Source organism: Monopterus albus, unplaced genomic scaffold, assembly GCF_001952655.1.
Source record: "Monopterus albus unplaced genomic scaffold, M_albus_1.0 scaffold37.1, whole genome shotgun sequence".
In the NCBI taxonomy this organism is placed as follows: domain Eukaryota; kingdom Metazoa; phylum Chordata; class Actinopteri; order Synbranchiformes; family Synbranchidae; genus Monopterus; species Monopterus albus.
In genome coordinates, this window is record NW_018127917.1 from 1,431,830 (window position 1) to 1,454,342 (window position 22,513).

At 40.4% G+C, this 22,513-nt stretch overlaps 1 protein-coding gene and 1 long non-coding RNA gene across 3 annotated transcripts in view; one reads left to right on the forward strand and one right to left on the reverse strand.

Annotated features, from left to right (window-relative positions):
• Positions 1–22,513, reverse strand: part of LOC109959143 (uncharacterized) — a 266,643-nt gene that overhangs the window by 51,504 nt on the left and 192,626 nt on the right. Inside the window, exon 6 of one of the 2 annotated variants that reach the window (XR_002274770.1) lies at positions 13,792–13,831. The exons of the other annotated variant lie outside the window; for it this stretch is intronic. This is a non-coding gene — a long non-coding RNA (uncharacterized LOC109959143). Of the gene's footprint in view, positions 1–13,791; positions 13,832–22,513 lie in introns of those variants that run through there. 2 annotated transcript variants of the gene reach the window in all.
• The window catches only part of rtn4r (reticulon 4 receptor), a 45,271-nt gene that overhangs the window by 1,300 nt on the left and 21,458 nt on the right, over positions 1–22,513 (forward strand). The gene's annotated exons all lie outside the window — the stretch shown is intronic.

Below are 22,513 nucleotides of genomic sequence, written 5' to 3' on the forward strand. Positions count from 1 at the left end.
GGCAGGAGCATATCCTAGGATGTACGCGCGTGCGTGCATGGATAGGTGGTGGAAGGAGGGGCAGGGAGAAAGAAGCACCTGGCATGTCAGCGTGTGTGTGTTCCTGTACGCCTGATACATGTTTTGTATAAATATGTTTAATGCAGTGCAGAGAAAATAAAACTGACATGGCGTCTGATGTTTGATAAGCAGCACCACAGAGGAGAGACAGGTGCACCTTTGTAACATCCAATTTGTTCCATCAAGAGCTTGTGGAAACTCTCATCTTCACCCTGCCCTACCCCTTCACACACTGCCTCTGTGACTCGGCACGCACACACACACACACACACACACACACACACACACACACACACACACACACACGCTTATGCCACGCGCAAAAAAAACCCTTCACACACTGTCTCTGTGACTCGGCACGCACACACACACACACACACACACACACACACACACGCTTATGCAACGTGCTGCACACACTCCATCTTCCTCACGTTGTTCATTACTGGGCTAAAACTGCAGGATTATATTAAGAGAGCTGCAGATTATTGTGGGCCTACAAAGGAACTTTGCATTTCACAACTAGGAAAATCAAAGAGGCACATGTACTTGTGTATGCTCTTTGAAATGTCACAGGGTGATGCAAATTCAAGTACACACCCCTTCACCGGCACAGAATGGCTCAGGGTCCCACAGACCCTACAGGCAGGTTTTCATCATCCAGCTGCTGGTGTGATTTAGCACCAGGCTCCTGACACACACCTATGGCTGATTTTTTTTCTCTCCCTGCTGCAATTATAATTGGTATCCATCTCCCAGGCTCCTGATTTGGCAGAGAAAATATGGCCCGTCATGTCTTGTGTTTAAAGTGTCAGAGTGAGGAGGGACTTTAATTTACACTCCTTTTCACCCAGTCAGCATATGATCAAATGCCTCTGTGGGAAAGCTGTTGCTCGGGGGTGCTGTTGCTCCCTACCAAGCAAAGCCAATAAAGCTCAAATGAATGGATAAAACCATTATGGTGAAACTGAAAGCTTTCTCTTCAGGAGTTTTAAACTACTACACAATGAGGGCATCTTTTGAATTAATTAACTTTGTTATTCTTTTGGCACGGAAGTGCCAAAAACTCTGCCCTATTTTCAAAAAGAGGCCACAAGATGTAACATCTGAAGGGGGGAGATAATTGTTCAGAGCACATCAAGCTGTAAAGAAAAAGATGGCATGCATAACAATATCTGATTTGCATAGCAGGATTAGGTGGGATCAAACATCATGTCATATACTGACAATGAGACATGGCATCATCCACCTCCTGAAACGACTGACTATGAGCATAGTGGGAGTGAGGCTGAGGGAGATCATGTATGTGTGGGTGTAGTGTTTTATGAGCGTATGGGGAGGTCTGAGGAAAGGTGAGGGTGAAGAGAAAGAAAGACTGTAAGAAAGAGTGAATGAATGCATGTTAAATTGAGACGCATGCAGATTATGTGATATATAGAATCAAGCCTACCATGAGACTTGCCACCCTGTGTTTTCCGGTTTCAGTGTCTTTTGTCACAGGTCAGTCTGCCAACAGCGTGGTGGCAGCAAAATAAGAGAAAAAGAATTAGCAGCTCTCATTAGTGGTGAATGTTGTTTATATTCTTGTGAGTTCAAGTTAGCCTAACCGGCTAAGAGACCAACAAAACCCAACTCTTCTCTTGAGGTATTTACAAGGAAATATCCAAAATTGTTACACCTCTATAATACAAAATGACCACAATATATTTATAGATGGAAAGGATGTTGCTCAGTATATGTGGCTCATTAATTTCTGGGGTTCATTTCTCATGATCGGCCTGAATCCTAAGATACTCCCAAGCTCCCTGATTTGACTTATTCGCTTTCAAATCTTTAACAATTGAGGATGATACTATAAGAAACACCTTTTTGCTATGAAGACTAATAAGCCTCATTACAATGTGCCAGAGAGCTCCACAGCTCCAGGAAGAGGGAGGAGATAATACGTTTTGTTAATGTTGTTGCAAATCCTTCTGGTCACAGAGATTTATAAAGGTCATCAATGGGTTGTTGCACCATTGTTAGGAAGTTTTGGGGTCTAACACAATTCAGTTCAGTCGTGACGAGTGCAACGTGGTTTGGCTGCTACCCAGGCCTAACTCATACTGAAGAAGGTAAACAAAAAGTTTTGCTTGGCAATTTATTGTGTACTCCTACAATACACATGCCAGTGTCACACATTGTTTTCTGGCTTTCCATTGGACCCACTAGACAATGAGAGTAAATACAGAAGATAACTTAAGGATAATTGCTTCCAGTGAAGTCCAATTCAGACATTCAGCCTTGGTTCTATTTGTCTTTGTCTTATCGGCACAATACTGCATGTTTGTTTGTTCCATCACAAAAGAATCTTTTTCTCTCACAAGTTAATAACATTCTCACCCACTTCGCTCGTATTCATAAATAAAGCTTCTTAGTTTGTTTCTTAGTTTCTAAGTTGTAACTGTTGATAATAATATTTAAAACTTACCCAATATATAGTTGTTCTTTTCATTTGATGCACAAATGGGTGATATAATTAATCTCTGGAACAATGTTGTTATCAAATTAAAATAAGTTTTTATATGTACAGTAATTATTAGAACCTGTAAGTAGGTCTAATGCTTGACAGCTTGTGTGGACATCAGCAGTATTATATTAAATTAGTCTAATGACTAATTTTATGGAATGTTGATTAAAATTTGGTACTTTTGCATTGTGTTATCAATATTACATTGTACTATTACTTCAAATATTAGTTAACTCTGCTTTTATATCATTTAAAATGGATATATTTGCATTATCAGCCAAATCACATACAACATACAGAAGTTAGGGTAAAAACTGTCATACTTAAAATGTTTTTGGCTTCATTATATCGCCATTGTATGCATATTTTTATTAAGTATTCAAGATATTAAGGATGAAGATGTCAATATTTAATGTTACAGAGCCAGGGTGGTATTAATGGCTTGGTTACAGTGACAGGCAGCAGGGTATTGGAGAGCGGATCTGCTACGCTCGCCGCATATTGATGAGCACTCCTTCAGGGCTTCTTTTAATTGGCCACACCCTACATCAAGTAGCACTGCATTTGTTTATGCAGTACACACATGCATTCACACACACAGGCATGCTGGCCTCATATATCCTTGGAACCACCCCCTCCAGGTTATCCCAGTCTCCCAACCCCACTGCTAATCAGCAAGGCAGAGGAACTAAGTGGAATTCTATTTGTTTATGCAGAGGAAGCTAAGGGGCAAAAAATACAGACAGCAGTAGAAATGGAATACGCTATTCCTCCAGATTACCAGTCTCTAATCCGCCCTGTGGGTTATTATTCTACTGTCAGAATATTTGGAGGGGCAATAAGCGGAAAACGTAGATACTAACCTCCTCCTCCCCCCTCCAGTCTTGTTAAAACAAGATAAATCAATAAAAGTATGAGTTGACACTTGTTTTGAGGAGGGTGTGGGAGAAGAGGGAGGACCAGATAAATTGGTGTTATGCAGCTTTAGGGTTGTGAGGTGGGTGGCGTCTTCATGGGGGGATTTATTTATGTCTTTTTACAAAAGTTCATGGACATCATAATCCTTTAAAGGTGCCTGAGAACAAACCCTCCGATGCACCTGAATTCAGCCCTTAAAAAAGACAGTCATTTTCATACAATATGCAGTTTCATCACAGCTGCGTTCACACTGGAGTCATGATACACACTGACCGGCTAAACCAACAAACAACGCCCCAGAGGGAGTGGACCTGTAACACAGAAACAGCATTATACGGCTGCAGCTCCTAGCATGAACAAACAGAGCTGACTAATTTGCCGGACATGTTGCCCATCTAACTCCACTGCACAGTGTCATCTTTCAGTCTGGGGTTACACAGTTGTTCTCAATGGAGCTCACTGCATCCACTTTTTGTCTGCGTACCCTTGAAAGTTGCATGGGTGTTCTAATCATAATGCAGATGCCAAAGTGCGTGCTTAGCTGTCTGAATGTTGGCGACACTGATTATACCACAATGGAAAGGCTGAATGATGGCCGAGTAAATTGTTAATTAGATAGAGCAGAAGCCATTCTTAAATTAGACGCATGAATGGAGCCATTGTCAGGCTTATAAGTCAACCCTCCTCTCCTCTTCCTGCCACTCAGATAGATAAAGTGGCTGACTGATCCAAGATGTGAGCACAAGTACAATGTCACTGATCACAGTGTTAGGAGGAGGATTAGTAGAGAGAGATAAGCAGACAGATGGTCAGATAGATAGATAGATAGATAGATAGATAGACATCTTTAAATGGTCATTTTAAATATATAAAGCCAGATCATATGTGTAGACAGCATGCGGTATGTGAATATTACAAAAATTATGAGTTTGATGATAGTTAACAGGCAGGTCCATCAAAACTTGGCTTTGTAAAGGACATTTTGGCATAATTAGCCACAATATGCTGACACATGACATGAGTTTGCACTAAGTCAGTATTGGCTGCTGCGCTTTTAACAGCAGCAACTGTTGTTCAGATGGAGATTATGAGGAAGAACCTTCCTACATAGACAGAGAAATATTCTCTGGTATTTTTAGCCATGTTTATTATTGTCTGTGACGCAAAATGGACTCCCTACCAATCCTTCTGATCATCTTGTGTGAGTCTGTCTGTTGTTGTGATTAGTTTGCAAACTCGACAGATGGGAGTTGGTGCTTTGATGCTGCGTCTTACTCAATCCCTGGCACCGCATCGTTGAGGCGTTTAAGCCAAGGGGGTCACCTTTCTCTGCTGTGTGCATTGCGGAATACTATTCTCATTATTTGTCTTCGTTTAAGGCAACGTTCTAAAGGACCACTTCAGAAGAATTCTGTGACTAACTGCATATATGGGTGCGTTTTATGTGAAGGACAAATTCTCTATGCTGGATTCAGAGACTGCATATTTTAGCAAGCTTTCTACAGTGTGGGGTGAAAGAAAAAAGCTCCTTGATGATAAAGTAGACAGTCCACTTAATGACAAAGAGGGCAGCTTACCCAGACAGAGAGACCTGACAGACAGACAGACAGACAGATAATAAGAATGCTGAATTTTACATTGCGACTGAAGCAGAACAAAGCCTTTCAGAAACTCAGTGACCAATTGCACTTTTATACAGTCACACTGCAATAGATTCAAAACAGTAATGTGTCTTCCTGTGAGTTTGGTAGTTCACAGATGATATATGTATGTGAAGCCCTTCAAAGGAAACAGATCGTCACTCCTCGGCTCAGGGGAAATTGATCTGTCATAGATGTGAAAGCTCACTCTGCAAGTGCTAAACCTACATAATATATACCTGTTCTGGTGGCTTCATACAGCAATTCCATGAATTTTAGGTGGCTGATAAAAGTGTTTGTTTCATGCACAAATTAATGGCCAGTGTCAGGTAGAAATAAAAGGATTTGTCAAGCAGGAATTGCATAATCCTGCTGCAGGAGCAAGTAAGACTTTCTTAACACGCTCACAAGCTTAAAAGTGGACTCGATGATCCCACTCGTCTGCTGCAGTAAGAGTGCCCTATGACCTTCACTTTGAAACAACAACACTATTGTTTATCGGCATGCAATTGCACTGGGCTCCCCTCGTAAAACAAACGCAGTATTGAACTCCCTCAAACTTGGATCTGTGTTCAGAGATGTCTGTGTGAATCAGGCTTCTCTCTCATTTATCTCAGGGGCTCAAAGTTTATTCTTATTAAAATGCAAATCTGACAAGTGCACTTCATTGGTACTACCGTTTTGCCCCTGTGGATTGTGTGCTGAATACACATTCCTTGTGATTCTTGACAATCTCTCCTTCACTCTCACTTGCTCTTACTCCAGTCACTTTGTATTGGTCATTCTTCTCTCTCTAATTCTATTATTGTCTCACCTGCAAACACACCGTCGCTCATCTTTCTGCCTTCATTCTCAGGTGTAAATGCTGATTATCTTGTGTAGATATCAGGTCACGGCAAATTAAATGTGACCGCAGATTGCCTGCCAGGACATCCATTATAATGATATCTGTAATCTGCTGGGCTCTTGGGAAGCAGTGGAGAGGGGTGGGAAAATAGAGGGATGATGATGGAAGAGGATTCAGTATGGATCTGGTGGCTGGCTGGAAGGTAGCAGACATGGACTTCACTCCACTGATGAGGTTCATGTGAGCTACAGGACCATACGTCATCCACGGATTTAAGGATGCCACATCATCCAAAGCTCAGGTCATAAACCCCTGTGACCTGAATGTCAAATTAGTTTTAGCCAATTTTTTTAGACTACACCTACAGCTCAGTGTTCCTTGTTGTGGTGTTTCTACACCACAAGTAGTGGTTTGACATCTTAATCCTTGTATTCTTTGTTTTAAGTAAGCGTTTCAGTGTGTAATGATCTTTGTCTGTTCAGCCATATGGTAGCAGTGATCAAGATAACGACTCAGTTTTTGTTTTTATTCCAACCAGTGGCTAGAAGTACAAAATGCATCACTTCATGCTCCCTTGATGATTTTTCTCAAGGAAGATTTACACTGGGTATTAGGAACAGCAAATGTGGGTGCTTTTTTCTTCCTTATACGGTATGTTATATCAGTCAGTGACAGAGTCTCAGAATTAATCCAAATGAAAATATTATGGATGAATACATCAGGACACTGTGCAGGGCCGCATCAACAACATTTAGATCCTGCAGTGGAGTATTTTGGCACGACTCTCAGGACATTATTAGGGCAGGTGGTAGACCTGTGTAAAAGTTTTCCCACGAATTCCCTTTGACATTCAGGATCTGAGAGCTCAAAGGAAGAACTGATCCAGCGAGTCAATAGATTGTACAGTGACAGGCACATCAGCTTGGCTCAGTTTCCAAAACCTCTAATGAGAAATAGTGCTTGTTTTCACATGCCTGTACGTGTTCCTAGCAAAGCCTATCATCACAGCAATTATTCCAGTGAGGGAGATGAACACTGCCAGCACTCCATCTCCGAGGTGTAAACAAATTATGCTGAAGGGTCTTGATGTCTCTGTGAGGAACGAAATGATCTGATACCAATTCTGATTGTCCTACTGTGTCGTCTTGTGTCTTCAACAAACAAATACTCAGGGGATGGAAACCGTGCCGTCACTGGGAGAAGCCCGGCTGTTACAGCGGTGCCTTCCAGTATGGTTTATCTGGTGTCTGTTTTTTTTTTTCTTTTCTTTTCCAAGCTGTATTAACCCATTTTGTATCTCCCATTAAAAGCAAAGACCCCGCTTCACTTGTTTGGATAATGAGTTCTGACAGATCAAGCTTTTTTTCTGGCAGCATAAATCAAAGCCTGAATTTTCCACCTGGCACTCTCAAGAGGTAATTGATGAAGATATAGATGCCACATGCTTCCTTAACCTTCCTGTTATGTTCTGGGTCAAATTGACCCAGTGCAAAGTAACAAAAAAAAATTTAAAAAAATAGTTAAAAATATTTTATTGGTATGAAACTTCGTCTGCTTGGCGTAATAGGTGTGATCAACATATAAAATGAAAATGGTTCAATTCACATATTTGCAACATCCCCCTGCATGTTTATATTACAAAGATACTGTTCAGGTCAACATAACAGGAGGGTTAACACTAATGTAATTCAACCTGATGCCATTAAATCAGAGAAGGCTAATTTACTAATGGTTTTTTCATTAGTCAAACAATCTGTGTTTGGGTTTTGAGTTATTGTATGTTTAGGCTCTTTTGTCCTGCGGAAATTTCTGGCGGTTTTCAATAAACCTTCAGTGGTTTTGCTGCTGGTAATTGACAGGTTATGTTTTCTCTCCCTCCATCACTCCCTTAGAAAGCATTAGCATATTGAGTTTCCTGCCCAACTGTGAAGTGATTCCCACCATGACTTTAAAAGGCATTGCATGAATAGGTGGCACATTACACCGCAGAGAAATATGAGACAGGAGAAAGAGCTCCCTCTTCCTCCACTTTAACGCTCTACTCGTACACACTTCAGCGGGATGAGCTTGACGCATGCACGCACACACACACATACACGCACACACATTACCTGCTAGAACCCCCTGCTGCTTGCTGACTCACACAAGATTTAGGAGGTGGACTGTATTTTCAGAAGGGGTGAGTACATTACATTCCCATCTCCCACAGTTAACTCAGGAGAAATAGCCATGAAATAGGTACACCTTCACCTCTAAGTTAAAGACACCTGAGCTCCCCCTGGGTTTCCCCATGTTTATTGTTGCCTACTCTACCATGACGCTGAAAATAGGGCTAGAAATTCTGCAAAATCTGATCAGCAGTTCATGATCATACCTAGGAATTCAACTACTGGATGACTGGCAAAACTGCTGTTGCACACTTCCTCCAGCAGTCAGTACCACTGTGGATCTAATGTCAACAGCCTCATGTACTATAAAATACATTCCTGAGAGAGCCAATAAATTATTTCTAATCTCATGTTTTCACTCCCATAAATTAACACCAGAATGAAGGAAAAGAGATGTCGTTTTACTTCCAGTTCAGTCTTTGCCATGAATCAAATGCCCTTCTGCAAACATAATCATGTTGGATACAAAAAAATCTATACTTAAATTGAATTACATACTGTAGGCTACTACATATAGTTTATAGGAGAGGCATTTCAAATCAACTACACCACAGAGCAATCAGCAAGAACATACTGAATGTACAAAGAAGTCAAGAAAGGCTTCTAATGTGCATATACGGTATCCGCATTAGCTATTCTAGGAGCCTGCAGCTAATGAGTCACAGTCACAGAACAAAGATCAGAAAGTATAAAAACATGATTGCATACATTTAAATAGATTAATAAGTAATAAGAGAGTACAAGGATGCACCACAATCAAGATCACAAAGAAATCCAGTATACAGTATTTAAAGCTAAGTAGTTTATAAAGCATACTTTTTCTTTCATTGTCATTTAGGTAAACATATACATGAAATAAATAGAAAATTAGGGTAGAAGTTACATAGCAGAAAATATTAGGCTGTATGCCCTCGAGTAGAAATGTTTAATTAATGCAATTACAGCGTCTCAGTCATTCAGGTTACTAAGGTTGATTAACAAAAAAAAAAACGTTGCCATGTCACAAGTTTACGGCTGTTACTGTGACACCACTATGTTAGCTATTCTACATTTTCGTGTGAGACTGGGCTGTCCAAAGAACTAACTATGGTTAATTCTGGTTTTTCTTACTCTGACATTAGGACACTGTCAACTAAGACCTGGTTTAAATGTTGTAAATTGTTCTACACATCAAACTACTAGGAAACATACAGAAACGTTTTTAATTACTTTTTATTTCCTTTATTTGTCTTTCAGAAAGTTCAGATCTTGATTTAATTTAAACCTTCTCCACAAAACTCTCGATTCTTGTTTTTGATTGTTGACTGGGACGTATGAGTAGAAATTATACGAGGATTCCTTCCTAAAGGAACTACGTAACTATAGTATGATTACATTTCTAAGTAGCCAAATTTAAATGTACTGTTCCATTAAGAACTGTTGGTTAAATGGGTTATGACTTATACAATCATAAATTCCAGCAGGCCACTTTTGGTATTCTATTTTCAGTCAATGGACTCTATCTGCATGGCGCACCTAAATAGAGACCTGCTATTTCAAAAGCTAGAGTATCATGCATTAGAAACCAGCCATTAGCTTTCTTCAGTGTGAGAGCAGTGCCCCTCACCGCTAACTGGGCAAGGCCATTACTCAGCAAATGGAGCGACTGGAGACTGGAAACTTTATTGCAGATTATTGGATGAAAGCAGATATGGTTTACTGACATGGACTTTATGGGCCTCGTCCTCAAAATAGCCTCATTACTGAATCTGCAGGACTTTTATTGGAGAAGTGTTTATTGGGCATACATTGTCATCTAAAGCCGAAATAACATTGATGTTTTAGTGTTGGCAGCTGACAATAGGCCCTGTTGATGTTTCATCTGCTCCTCTGGGAACCTTTTCTACATTATGTAATTGACATTGAAACAGCTCCACTATAAGGATTCCTCTGTCAATACAGCGGCACAATAATTATGTCCTTTTCATACCAGAGCATTGAGTGAGTAGTGCCTGATATGATTATGGAGTTTCTGATATCTTCTTTATTACTGAATGGGTTTATGCAGCCCGCCCTCTGCCATTGCCATGCAAGCTATCCTCCTGTGCATCACCTTCTCAATGAGATAGAGTTGGAGCTGAGCATATTGGGACTGTATTACAGTATCGACTGCTCTGCTCATCCACTTAACAGGAGAATCAGCTCCGTTTACGACTAATTAAAGCCATTAAAGGGGGCACACGCTAATGCATTTTTTTAGCAGATAACAGAAACATGGGCGGCAGTCGCAGCCAGGCTCATTTTACTGGCAGGTCAAGATGAGAGTAATTAACTGGGTATTAAAGTCGCAGCATGACGTGCTCACCAGCTCTTAAAAGAGACAAGATGGAGGCTCAGGCACAGAGTGCTGATATGGGTTTCATCCAAACTCTGGCAGTTCCTTCTCAGTGTTTTTAGTTCTAGAGCTCTCTTCCATGTCTCTAATGAAATAAAAACAGCATCAAATATTTTGCTAATGAGCGCATTAGATAAGAGGAACCTAAGTGGTGAATTAATGTTGACGCTCCTGAAATTCATGCTGTATTTTTACCTAATTTACACAACAGCATGTTTAGTTATAAACACAAAATGTGCAGCATGTAAAGGTGGGGGAAAAAAAACACATTTAGGTGTTTGAGGAAGTGATGAAAAAGCAGTTTCTAAATACAGATGCACCTTTTATAGATGCTGTTTGTATTTGCTGAAACCGTGTATCACTTTGGAGCAATCTGGAACAAGAGTGACTCTTGGGAAATTCCACAAGTTCCATCATCAGAATTTACATGAAATTGTCTGGCGATTAACTGCATCTTGCATCGATGCATCCAAGATGCTTCTACTGTGTAACACTTTCAATATCTGCAATTCCAACAGAGGATTGTTCAGGTTCAATGCATGGAAGATGTGCATAACAGCTACTACTGCACACATATTGTTATTATTGTGCAGCCATTATTCCAGAAACAGCAGCAGACAACAGCCTACAGTCTGTGCAGAAAATATTTTACTCCCCCTACTGATAGACACACATTCCCATCATAAAAACTGTGATGGATGTTAACCTATACATTTGCAAATCCAACCAGGCACGAGCAATCTGTCTCTCTCTCTCTCTGCAGGGAGGGATGTAGGAGTAAGCATAAATCACATAGATAAACATTCAGTGTCCAGATGTAGATAAAAAAAAAAAAAAATACAAAGCCTGGTTTCTGCCACAAGAAGCAAGATGAAAGCAAAGGGCTTTAAGAGTTCCTCCACCTAAAGTAAGCTGTTGCTAAGCTGAGTCTGCAGTTATCTCTTATCCACTGTGCTGAATACAGGAAGAGGGGAAAAGGAAAGGAAAATAAGGGCTGGGCATTCTGTTGCCAGATTGACTTCATCTTCAAAATGATATTAACATAGAGCCGGTTTCCCTTTTATCTTCCTTTAATTTTAAGGATGCCAGCCCAAATTAAAGTGCAGTGTGTGGGAAGTGAACACAAAATATCACAAAGACGAAGGAATGAAGGAAGGAGAGTTAAAAAGAAAAGAGGGTATGCAGGTTAGAAACGCTAGTCTGCACGAAAGACAACATCTCTCTCATTAAATGCACCAGCTGAGATCATACTTTCACTGTTCCATTCTGGTATTGTCCACATTTTATCTCATGAAACCAAATTACATGAGCTGAGGTTCCCATGTTGTAACTAACAAATACTCTTGTAAATCCAGACTGATTATAGAGAAAGTGATTGACACATAGTGTATTTTTAAATCATACAGCCTAGCTACAGGTTTAATAATTCATCAAGATTCAGCTATAATGAAATTTGAGCCAAACTAAATAGGACACTTTTAAGCTGTACTGTTATTGTTTTGCTTGTTTACAGAGATTATTCTTTGAATGTTTTTTTATAGCATCAGGCAGTAAACCTAATAACACTCTAATAACACTGAATTTCAATATTTATCAGGCTGAGTTGGTTTTTGAATTTGCTGGATTCCCAGGTGACAGTGTTATTTCATTGGTACCCAAAACGGGCTCCACAAACACTCCACGTAACTGCTTTAATGGATGCTTTCCATGCCGGCAGTAAAAAACACCACACTTGCAGCTGTTTTCCACTCTGCTTGTTAAAAAATGAGCTTCTGATGAGGCAATGCTGGCCAAAAAAATGTGGTGTGGAAATTAAAAAGCATTGAACCAAGTGCAACTTATTCTGAATACCAAAAAGAGGTTTTAAATAAAGTCCACACAAGCCAGCGCAGACTTGCTATAGGCTGTTGAGCAGTGAAATGTAAATATTCTGGATTGGGTGCTACCACACAACAAAACATACATCTAGCAGTGTTACTGTAAGACAAAACCCTTGGTCTCTGTCAGCCCAGCTCCATATATATTTCATTGGCTTTGTATTTCTTTCAAAGTTTCTTTGCCTTTGTAGCTCAAGACTTGTAGTAAATTCTAACCATGTCCCCCTAGAAGAAGTATACACCTCCTTCCTTCTGTCAAAGCCAGCCAGCTAGAGTTCAGCTGCTCTTCCCCCATGCAACATTGCTGTCACCGACATAGCATGTTTAAGATAAAACAGGGAAGAAAGGATCTTGGGAGAGGATGTCGCAGGGCTGGTGATAGCACAAGATCAGACTGCAGCAGAGAACATTGGGAACTGAGAAAGATGGCGAAGGAGAGAGGAGGCATACATACTAATGCTGCCCTCTGCATTTTCATCTGTCTTTAACTGCTTTTCACAGGGGTCTTTACTTTAAATTCTTTACATTTAAAACTTTAAATTCAGTATTTTCATGTAATGAGGCCTCCTACACAATTTTCCTGTTTTCATAGCACTTCTCCACAGAAATACTCATTAATCATCACGTTGAAATTATATCCTCTATGTGCTGTCAATCTGTCATCCCGATTCTCCTCCAAATGCCTCTGGCTTGGTGTTAACCTGAGAAATAAATAATTCTCCTATGGTACAATGTAGGTAATAACTGACAACATACGGACTGGGCTAACTGACTTAGAAATGATGGTGGTATAAAGATAAATGTTGAAGTGTCTGTAGCATATTTATATCATTAGCTGCATTCTGTACCACAGTGAGTTCCTGAGGAGGTTCTCAGATGGGTTATCTGTCTGAGAAGAGTTGATGAAAACAAATAAAAGTGACTAATGTTGGTGTTCTCTCAGCATGGAGGGGAGGCAGATGTATAAGGGGTGATTTTCAAAGTAATTTTCCATATGGCCATTTGTTGTCTTGATTAATTACATGGACTATTGTGGGTGTGGTGTACATTTTGTAATAATTCTTTAGTATACTACTTGTGTGATGTAAGAATGTTAACACTGTTAAAATCTTTTTTTTAGTATAATATGTGTGCGGGTAGAAGTGAATTATTTACTGCTTGCAAACCAATGATGGTAAGATGATGTCATGGGGTAGGATTGGATAAGTCTAACTTCTTCCTACTCCATTCAAGCATGTACTAGGTATAAGCAAATTGATATTGGATTATGTGTAAAATTATGTGTGTTGTCATATCAACTGTTTTTACATGCTTGAAAGAATAAATCAAATCAAATCAAACATAGATTCACTGCTAAGGGACGTTTTGGTTTCAAGCAATGTTAGCTATCAATCTTACCTTTAGTCAAGCCACTTCTCACCAAGTCAGTTCCTGAGATCTACATAAAAGAAATCAGATGGGGCGAGACATAGCAGCAGTCAGGCAAGTAAAGTATACAGGATTTAAACAAACCCGCAGGTTAGCCAGACTTACTTGGAAGATAACATCCGACATAGTTTACAGACCAGCCTCCTGGTTTTACTTTGAACTATTCTGTATGCATTTCAACCATTTTACTGTACGTCAAGGGGTTAGTATAGACATTCATGGTGCACACACTTTCATTCTTGCATCCAAATTAACTGATGACAACTTGTCTGGTCTACTGACCACTCTTGTCCTGACAAGCTTTGTTGTACCGAGCTTTGTTTCTTTTTTATTACATTTGTTTCCACTTGCTGTTTTTAAGTGCCTTTAGATTATGTGTACTATTTATCTACCTTATATTTCACCTTGCATTGTTTGGCATTCATTGTGGATGGCAAAGTAAGAATTTCATTGTACAGGGAAACACGTTTCCTTACTGTGCCCATGACATTAAACACTGAGTCCAATGTTGCCATGTTCCCATAGTTCAGCAATAGCTTCGGTGAGTTAAGTTAGTTTTGCTGAAGATGTTTTAGTACTGTATGAGTTGACATTTTTTAAGGTGACCTCTTGGATTGTCAGTCTATCCAAGTAATGCCAATTTAGAATTTGTTCCAACATTTTTGGAGATGTGAGTGCTCATTATCAGACCAAGCTAGCTCCATCAGCAGACGGCTACATCTCGTTCGGAGCACAGTAATCTGTGGGCGAGGATGCCAGTGTTCCAGCTGCACATTATAGCTGCATTTCCACTGTCAGAAGCTAAAGAGTGGTACACTGTGTGCTCCCTTAACCGTTACCCGGCATAACCTACCAAGCTGATGTGGACTGTCCCACTTTGCTTCACTGTATTTTTGTCTGGGTCTTGAGGGGCTGCAGTAACGGAGGCCATATGAGCAGCTTATCAAACAGCTGTTGAACAAGCAGAACACAAACCTGCAGAAATGTGACGTTGTCACCACTGTGCCCACAGTCCACTTATTGAAATCCCCATTTTACCCCTAAACCGACTGAATGTCTGTCATGTCTATTGTTTTTCTTGAGTGCTTGCTCAAGGGGGATTTGTTGGGTTTTCCCTATAATACTGTAAAGTCTAGACCTTACTATGCCCCTGTTGTTGTGAAGTGACACTATAGCTTACAAATAAAACTGAACTGAACTAAATTGAACTGAACTTTTGGAATGATGCTGGTATCTTTATTAGTTTGAAAGTGAACTGAACAACTTTCAAACTAATAAAGATATCAGCATCATTCCAAATGTCAGCAATAGGTTTTCATGGTCAAGCAATCATATGTGAAGGTCAAACTATCATGGGAATGTTGATTTTATGGCATTATGGGGAAACTGAGTTGTCTTTGGTGGAGATCGCACTCACAGAGTAGATCTTTCCCCAGCTCAGGGCTGTCGCCTCACTGGGCTCCTTCAGTCCCTGTCTCACACATCAGGGTGTACTGAGCATCAGTACTCAGTTACCATTGACAGTGAATGGGCAGTTGTCATCAACCTAAGGCTTTGTCTCTCTATGTGTTTTTGAGTGTTCAGCAGCCTAGCCATGCACTTTGGCCACAAGAGGGCTCATACACAGTCAAGCAGCCTTTTCAGCACTCACAATGGTGAATAATCATTAAAAATATTCCTGTAACCAAATTATGACACAGATCAGCACCAAAATCTAAACCACTGTTCTGAGGGTCATACCCCACCTCTCCATAAAGTTTCATCCAAATCTGTTCATTATTTTTTAGTTATGCTGTTAAAAGACAAATACACAAGCAAACAAACAATTAGTGGCTATATATTGATGTACAGTATGTATTATCTAATAATTTAAAATAATTTGCTGATTGTTTATTTAGTTTTATTCTCATTTAACTGATTAATAACTAGGTTTATAAAACAGCAGAAGGCAAAAAAACATGCCCTTCACAGTTTTGTAGAGCCTAAGGTGATTAAATTAGATGACTTGTTTTGATTGACCAACAGTCAAAAATCCAACTATATTACAGTTAAAATACCATTAAGACATGTAAAGGCAGAAACTGTCTCACAGATGAGACACTGGAACCAGAAAATGTTCCACACTCATGCTTTAAATACTGACTCACATGATTACTTGGTTTTTAAAACAAATTTGTCAAACAACATTGATGAATCAAATCATCATGGTATACTGATTCATCTGAATGAGTATTCCAGTGGTAAAATGAGAGAGAGAAATTGAAGTAGCAGAGGCTGAGACATTTTAGTCCTGACTTTTAGTCCTTGGTTTGGGTCAACCTCTGGATTCTATATTACACAACCTGAAAGCACCTTTTAATTTGAGCCTTCCTGCCTGGTAAATGCCACATCAGACCTTCAAATTGTAATGCAAAAGATCTACATGTAATCTCTGAGCACAAGCGCAGATGACCCTGATGACATCACAATGACCTTTCCTTAATGGACTGGGGATCACTCCCTTCACAGCTACAAAGAGCATTAGTCAACTGTTTTCACAGGCTGAGCAGAACTCCTCACGGCCAGTAAACTAAACTTGCTGCATAAAATACGTGGAGCACACCTAGGGTATGACTTTTCTAAGATACTGTCTCTAGCACTGTTGGACTCAGGAAAAAAAAAAGAAATCTCACAGTTTATTTTATACATTTACTTTTTGTTCACCTTTATATCCTTTGGCTTTTTGTAAGCTGGGAAGAATGTGGTACACAGCAGTAGGATGGTATGCTTAAAATAAACGTGCAGTGTGAAAAGATTTGACTTGACTTGTGTAAAATACCAAATGGCAATGTTTAACTGCAGTGTTGTTTGTTGGATAGAAAATGTCAAAATACGCTTCTGAAAAGAGAAAGTAGGCCAGAAATCATGGGACCGCTGCCAAAATACATTCACACCATCAACACGAGGCCTCAAAACAAGTTCCAGGATTCCACAGCCATGTAAGGCCATGTGATGCTAAGTGGCTCATAGACACACGTTCAGATTTCAGTTGACATTTGTAGTCAACAGGTGCCAGAACACAACAGCTGCTGCTGTGACTTCCCTGTTCTGAAGTTGCCCCAGGGATACTGATGCCAGAACAAGTTTTGGTTCACTATGCATCCCAGTTTGCATTTTTGCAAAGTTTTTTTTTTTTATGGCAGAAATGAGAAGTGATAGTGAGACAGCTAAGGGGAAGTAGTAGTAGAAGGGGGCAAACTGGTCTTTTAATGTCTTATTCAAGAATGTGCATGCTATTTAATCACTTTCACTCCAGAAAAATCTGATTGACTTGAGTGTACGTGAAAAAATAAAGAAATAAAAATGAAGGATCAGTCATTTTAGAATTCAGAAAGTGTTTGCTTCTCAATCAAAAACCCAAAGGTTCTTGAGGGTGTGATGACCTGTAGCCTCTCTCCAAATAAGAGAGTTGGACAAGGTCCCCCATTGGGTCCTTTGGTGCCAATTCAAGGAGCCCCCAGTTTGTGCTCCGTATTTTATCTGAGCCACAGTGTAGCTATTGGAGGCCACAAGATTGATGTGGTTTCATCTCTTAAGCTGTCACGCTCTCCTGAGGAGCAGATACTTTATCGACTCCGTTTTGCGGAGTGTGTCTGGCCTCACCACTCACAAGAAAGTATAAGCTCTTTTAGGGAATAGACTCCAAATGGCGACCTCAGCCCTGATCTTCAAAATGTCGATTTAAGTGTAAAGTCCCATCAGATAAGTTCTCTTGGTAGGATATTAATCTCAAAAAGAAGGCAGAAAGCAACTGGCTGCTAGATCGTATTGACACAAGAGGAAATACCTGAGTTTTAATAATGGAATTAGCTAAGGTGTCAACACTCCATTGATGTTTGCTTTTGATCTGAAGTCTTTGCGCAGCCTGACCATTGGCTCCTTTCTGCTGCCAATAACGTCTAGCTGGTCATCTTGCAGTGAACATCAATCATGCAGACCTCTCGTAGAGCTAAATCCCATTGTGTCTGCATGTATGGAAATACCAAACACCAACAGAGCGGATAGTACATTTAAACATACAAGTGGATTTCCTGCAGTTGTTTGCTTATCCCCACTTTGTGCTGTGATATTTAGTTGAGGAAAAATATATTTAAAAAACTGTAATCCACAAAGTCTCTGTTTCCTTGTAATAAGGCGATGGCGTTGCATTTTCTCATAAGCCCAGCTGGTGAGTGAAGCCCTCACAGAGGAGACTTTACATCACCATGTATTAGGCTACTTCAGTTGTAAAAGGCAGGAGCTTATCATGTCCATATAGAATCCTTTGGGCAGACTGATCTGGTGCAGAGACATTAGGTCATAACCTTCATGTCTTGTTCTGTGTCAAACAAGCATCTCTAACATTGGAAAGAGCTCTCAAGTGAAAAACTGGAGGAAATACTGTGGAAAAAAACCATCGAGTGAGATGCTTTCTTTTGTGAGGAGCGTGCTTTTCTCTCTGTGCCCCTTTCCCCTTTTGTATCTCCTACTGTGAAAGGGAGTCATGGTTAAGACAACCAATTTGTTCCACTAAGGGAAGCAGACGTGCTTAGATAATAGGTTTAAGTATCAGGGGATTGTCAGTGTTGTTTTTCTGTGCTCTGTTAAATCATAATGAGAAGACAAGAGAAGCGACAAGAATAAAAGTTAAAAGAGGTGGAATAATCAGCAACTTTTGATTAGCATTTACTAAATCAAGACTTTCTAAAAGGTTAAAACAACAACTAACATACATTTGAATTCTAACATTTTAATTGTGAAATGTTACAACCAAAATAAACAGCTTGTTTTAGCACACATCTTGTGGCATGCCCCAACCAAGAACTGGTCTTCCACAAGCAAGAGCTGTGTGGGTGCCAGCATCACAGACAGTCAGGGTTTCCATTGATGTGATCCCCAAACTGCAAAGCCTGGAAAAGTGAAGAAGAAAACATTTTGGCCTAAGCTATTTATTAAAAAAATGAACTAATTGACACATTAGATTAAATCAGTTATTAAAGTGCTTGCTACATTAGTTCACAGCCAGCAAAGTCTCGCCTTATGTTATTTCTTGTCATTGTTGTCATTGTTTCATGGACTGAACCAAAATGATTTTGTTATTCCTTAGAGGTGCACTGTGTAAGATTTAATAATAATAACCACCTTTATTTGGCCAAGTATGTTCCATACACAAGGAATTTGCTTCCAGGAAAAAACCAAGGCAGTCATTTGCGGCACCAACTCAACCGATTGCTCTAGCCATCGGTGGCAACTTGGGGATTCAGTGTTTTGCCTAAGGACACTTTGACATGTGGACTGCAGGCACCGAGATTCAAACCTCCGGCCCTCCAGTTGGGAGACAACTGCTCTACCCACTGAACCACAGTCGCCTCCAAATTTAACAAATAAATAATAAATATTAGCAGAAACCCTCTATGGTATGCATAACTATGTTTTCATTAACGTGTAATCATGAGAAAATATGAATTGTTGCATTTTATTAAGGTTAGATTGAGGCTTTTATATTTACATAGGAGCAGGTCTCCTCCCGTGGAGGCTGCCATGTTGAGCCATAGCCTAGAACAGACAGACCAAACGCTGGCTCTACAATTTTGCTTTTTGACATTGAAGTACCAGCTTGGATTTGGAGACACTTGGAATATGAAGAATAAATAATGTCAGTAACAAGAGGAAGCATTGTCATGAGTTTAAGAAATTGTGTTGAAGAAATGGAGGATGGTAGTTATGCTTTAACACAAGAAAAGGGATGTCCTTGCATCAAAGAAGCAAAGACAAAGAAACAGGATAAGCGATGGCACAAGATGAGAATTGGTACAGCCTTTGACAAATCCTTGACAAATAGTCTGTCATGTACTTTAAAATACAAATAAAATACATGCTGTCTCATGGCTTGACTGTTTCAAGCAATGATTTTGTTTACAAATGGACTATTGATCAGGGTTTTGTCCTCCTGTCTGTTAACATAATCACCTAACCAGAGCATAATCCTCTCTTGATACAGTGTGACTTTACCTTTATTAGAGCTATTGATACTGTTCACTGATATTTCTAAGAACACCACTGATAACTGCACTGAGCTGATGACAGCTAAGCTAACAGTCATTTTGCAGTGATTTGCCCTCCCCCATGAGCTCCTGGGACACAAGCTGTCAAAAACCAAAACGTAGCCCAAAACCAAGAGACAAAAACAGTTTAGAACATCTCTCTGGTGTACAGCACAAAACAGGGGCAACATTTCTTATGATTATGCCTTTTCACAAAGACAGATGTTGCCTGGGCTGCATGGAGACAAAGAGCACTGCGGACTCTCTTCAGCACTTCCTCACTAGAGACGATCGCAGTTTATGCTGATATGTTGTATGATACTAGTGTGTGTTCAAGTTGAACTTCTGTGCCCTCAAATTTAGTTTCGGCTGTTTTTATAGGCTTTATTATTAAGGCAGTTGGAGTATACAGCGTTACTCTTACAGTGTTTCCAGTTTCATTTTTGTTAAATAACTGTCATTTCCTGATTCTAAGCATGCTAAATGTAAATGGTTTAGTGTGTTTTCTTCGTTTGGCTTGCCTGGTGCTGGCATTTCAGCGTTGAATCATCGCACATTATTAAATCAAATGTGCTGCTGGCAATACAAAATGGAGAATTTCCAGAGCTGAGTGGAAGAGGGTCTAGTTAATGGATCACATTCTTTTTATCCTTCAAATAATGAATCTTTCTATTAATACAGTACTGACTTTGATGCTGATCCACAGGTGTATACACCATTAGTCATGGAGCTATCTACCTCACTGTATTTTGTCATTTTTTCCACTATAGAAAACACTTTTTGCATGGCCTTTAATGCCAGACTGTTTTATTATTCATCAACATTTTTGTAAATCCAGTTGCAGAAAATAGTCATCCAATTCCCACATCTATCTCTCATCTTTCTGTCTGTCCACTGTCCAAATTTGGTGTAATTATTGAAAAATCATCGGCTTCATCCCTGCGTCTTCTCCTGATGGTTAAGAGGAACTGTGACATTGAAGATTGAGAGATGCTGGCTGTTAAGCTCACTTTGGAGGAGTGGTGCCACTGGCTAGAGGTACACCAAGGTCCTATTTGTCTGGCCCAACCACAAAAACCTGGTGTAACTGCAATCCTTAAGCTGCATCTCAGGCAAGCCCAGTGGGCTTAGTTTGTTAACCATTTCAATTTCACTCTGTCCTTCTGGACTGGCATCAAGAATGGCAAACTGGCCAGTCCCACCGGTCTGCAACGACTGAAGACGAAATTTATCCTGCCACCCTCTGTGTGAGACACATTTCTAAAGTCCTGAATCCTGTCTGTCTGCCTGAAGTTATCCAGAACACATGGTCCATCCTACTTTCCACACATCTAAGATCAAACCTGTGCAGGTGAGCAGTCTCATGCCCTCTGCTCGCCCAGTTTGTGGATGGTGGGCTGGCTTACACTGTCTGGCAGCCCCTCTGATCTTGCTGCCAATGGAGGAACACTCCTGCGCACCACATTCAGGATCCTGACCTCATTGAGTCATTTCATCAGAGCCATCTGGACTAGCCTGGGGGAGCTCATCCCTTGGGGTGGACTGTCACAATCCATTCTGGACTTCCTGTTTAAGGCTTATTTTGTAGGAGACTTACTTTCTCCTGCTTTAAACCAGCTAATCAGTGATAACCTGTGCCCTGTTAGCTGGCCTATATAACCTGTCTCCTCCCCCTCCTCAGTTGCTATCTCTGCCTGGTTGACTGTGTCTGCTCCTCTGCTATTGTAAGTTGCCAGTGTCTCCTGTTTTTGAGAACTGGATACCTCTGCTCCTCTCTGAAAGCTGTTGATGTTTTTTTTTATTTTTGTTTACTGAGTTCAGTGGTGATTTTTGGCTGGCTGAAGACTATTTGGTGCTTGGATTTCAGTTTATTTTTCTCTGTTGCTCTCATCGTCACCCGCGGAGGAAACTAATAATATACGCCTGTGTTTTCATTTGTTGTGGGCTTCTGGAAGCTTCCCTCTGTGATCAGCCACCTTCCTGGGTGTTGGCCATTTTGGTCCACTGCGCTTCCTGTGGAAAGATCCTCTGCTGGTAACTCACCTCTACTACTTACTGTGCTCTGTGTGCAGTCTGTTTGTTCCAGGCAACCTGCATGGATGCATGGTAATTACTTATCAAAGAGCTGTTACTCCACTCTTTTGCCCTGTATAGAGTTCCTCTGTAACCAGGTCACCCCTCTTCTCCTGTCGTACAACCAGAATACACAAATAAGTTTACTAAACCTCTCAGTCTCAAGACCTCTGAAGATTTGTGTAGAGAAAATACTCGCGTGGTGTTCGACTCCCAGGCTTGCACCTAGTCCACCTGCTGCTGATGCCCGCTGGCTCAGTTAACACTATGAGCTGACCTGCATTCCACCAACACCTACACTGTTCTAAGTCCCTAGAGCAGCCTTACCCCTTCATATATCACCACAATAAAACTTCAACTTTAAACGGCTTTCTGGTTACATGAGTTGTGCATTTGAGTCTTTCATGTCTTGGCTACCCCTCCTTGAACCGCCACCTTATTGTGGTGGAGGGGTTTGAGTACCCGAGTGATCCTAGGAGCTATGTTGTCGGGGGCTATATGTCCCTGGTAGGGTCTCCCAAGGCAAACAGGTCCTGGGTGACGGGTCAGACTAAGAG